The sequence below is a fragment of the Elephantulus edwardii genome, unplaced genomic scaffold (assembly GCF_000299155.1).
Source record: "Elephantulus edwardii isolate Elephantulus edwardi_28Jun2011 unplaced genomic scaffold, EleEdw1.0 scaffold00041, whole genome shotgun sequence".
Classification (NCBI taxonomy): domain Eukaryota; kingdom Metazoa; phylum Chordata; class Mammalia; order Macroscelidea; family Macroscelididae; genus Elephantulus; species Elephantulus edwardii.
Window position 1 is genome coordinate 3,857,765 of NW_006399791.1, and position 3,084 is coordinate 3,860,848.

At 38.6% G+C, this 3,084-nt stretch overlaps 1 pseudogene; it reads left to right on the forward strand.

Moving 5' to 3' along the window:
* Positions 1-2,623: 2,623 nt before the first annotated feature.
* LOC102858446 overlaps positions 2,624-3,084 on the forward strand; it is an 11,879-nt pseudogene continuing 11,418 nt past the window's right edge.

Here is a 3,084-nt window from a genome sequence, read left to right on the forward strand (position 1 = left end):
AGAGCATTATGCTAAGTGAACTAACTCAGTCCCATAAGGACAAATACTGTGTAAGACCATTATTTAGAAATAGAAAGATAACTAGTAAAACAGGTATGAGGACTCAAGGGGGGGGCAAGGTAGGAGCAGAGGGGTGAGGATGAGCAGGGGGGTAAATCATAGGGTCACACAATTTGATGGTGGATGTAGGGATGGGTAAAGGAAATGGAAAAGATCCAGCGTGAAAAAATAATGTATACAAACTCTGTAGGTAAAGCAGTATCAAATAAAAATTTGATTAAAAAAAAAGATAGATGTGTTTGTGATTAAACAGAAAAAAATGTCCTTTCTTTTCAGATAGCCATACCAAAGAAAGTATTCAGGGACAAAATTGTATGCTGTTGATTTAAAAAAATAAAAGGTAAAAATAATGATTATTAGAGCTCCATTTATCATACTTCAGGTTTTTCACATATTTGAAGTTTTTCATAATAAAAAGTAAGAAATTAATTAAAAAGTAACAAAAGGTGATTGTTGTTTGGTACCTTTGTGTTGAGTATTACTCCTATTGACCCTAGGAACAACAGATCTTAACCCTCCTCTCTACCCTGCGCCGTCCTCATTATTTCTGACATACTCAGATCCATTGCTGCAGTCATTGTGTCAATTCTTCTGGTTGAGGGTCAAAGATGATAAAGTTTCGTGGATCCAGGTAAGATGAACTCATTGACAGCTTCTATCTTTTCTCCTTCAATCATGATGTTGTCTATTGGTCCAGTGGTGAGGATTTTAGTCTTCTTGATGTTGAGATGTAAGCCATCTCATCCAAAAACTGTAGTCTTTGATCTTCTGCAGCAAGTGCTTCAAGTGCTCACTTGCAGCAAGCAAGGTTTGAACATCTGCATAAGGAAGATTACGGATGAGTTTTTCTCCAATTCTGATGCCGTATTTTTCTTCCTAGAGTCCAGCTTCTTGAATTACTTGTGCAGTATACAGACCGAATAGGTATGGAGAGAGGATACAACCCTGATTACACACCTTTCCTGATTTTAAACCCTGTAGTATTAGTAGCCAGGAACCATCTAGCTCTTCTGGCCTCAGGATAGTAGAGACCTTTTGGACTGTTTCCTTGAATCTTAGATTTATTTGTTTTTATTCCTCTGTCTTTTGGACAGAGACAGACCACAAGTTGCACCTTAAGAACTATAAATGTTTAAGGAATCACAGCACACATCTTTCTCCTCCATAGTGGCTGGTAGAGTAAAACTGCTGAGTTTTTTTATTAGCTGCTAAGTGCTTAAACACTGTGCCACCAGTAGCTACTTTAAGTTGCATTTAAGCCTTTGGCTATAAAAATTCAAGTTATCAAAAAGATCTTTGCTTTTGCAGTAATTTTCAGTTTGGGACGATTTTTGCTCTATCTGTGAAGTGTTTCTTCCCTTTACCATTTTTGTATTGTAAGGTCAGCCTATAATTCCTGTTTCCTACTTTACTAACCTGTGTATTAATTGAAGATTATCACTATGCAGGAGAAAAGGCATGCAATCTGCTGTCATAAAGACCATAAGTCTTTACAAGGTACATAAGGTACAACTAATGATCTCTCTCTGTCCAAATTAAGAAGAAATGGAAACAGCAATATCAATAAAAATCTAAGATTCAAGAAAACAATTAGCCCAAAGGGTCTCCACTATCCTGGGACCAGAAGAGCTATATGGTGGCTGGCTACTAATATGGACCAGATATGATCAGAACCTCAGATGATCCAGGACAGAATGGGAAGAGGAGAAATATAGAAGAAAACTCACATCATAAAATACACCAGAAAAAAATAAGAAAAGAAGAGAAGAGAAGAGAAGAGAAGAGAAGAGAAGAAAAGAAAAGAAAAGAAAAGAAAAGAAAAGAAAAGAAAAGAAAAGAAAAGAAAAGAAAAGAAAAGAAAAGAAGACATAAATAAAATCCCAGACTTGCTAGTCTGAGAGGGACTGTTGGAACCTCAAGACTGTGGGCCTTAGACACTCCTCAAGCTTGAACGTGAACCTAGCCCAAGGACCACCTTTCAGTAATAGAAAGGCCTAAACATGAACAATGACATTAGTGATGAACATACTCCCCAGACAACCAACCAGATCAAAAGGGCAGAACTGGCTGAAAAATGAAGCTTGGAAGGACTGGCAGGGCAGGAGAGAAGTGAAGGGAACGAGAAACCAGTAGTTGAGAGTATTACGGCCATTTTGCCTTTTCTGTAGCTATTTTATATATATTATGCTTTGTAGCAACTAACCTCTATGCCAATGAGTTATTGCAACTTCTGCTTAGAAGGATGGTAAGAATTCTTTATCAGAGAGTCTAAGGGATTGTTGTCTTTGTTCTTCTTTCCTATTTACTGAACATTTGGTGGGAAGGAGGTTGATAATTCCCTAATGGTTTTCTTCTTGGTTAGCTTATCAAAGCCTCTTTCTCCTCACTACTTAGAAAGTCTATAGATTGATATTAGCTGCTCCTGGGGTTCAAATCCTACTGTTGGTGTACCAAAAGAAAAACAGAATCAGGAAAATTCAGGAAGAATCAATAAGAGTGATATTGCATTGGCCGCAGATCTCAACCTGGACCGCAGCGCACCGCTGTTACTGGGCCTGCAGCTATGGCCAAGGACATCCTGGGTGAGGCAGGACTGCACTTTGATGAGCTGAGCAAGCTGCGGGTGCTGGACCCAGAGGTTACCCAGCAGACCATAGAGCTTAAAGACGAATGCAAGGACTTTGTGGACATTTATTTTTGTTCTTTTCCTAAAAGAAATCGGCCAGTTTAAAAAAAATTGTTGGTGGTTTAATTGAGCTTGTTGACCAACTTGCAAAAGAAGCAGAAAATGAGAAGATGTAGGCCATCGGTGCCCGGAACTTGCTCAAATCTATAGCAAAGCAGAGAGAAGCCCAGCAACAGCAACTTCAAGCACTAATAGCAGAAAAGAAAATGCAGCTAGAAAGGTATCTTTCTCCTCCATAGTGGCTGGTAGATGATACATCTTCAAGGATATGAACATGTACGGCCAAGCACAATCAATAAGAGTGCATCTAAATTCCAAAATCAATCTCCATAATAGTC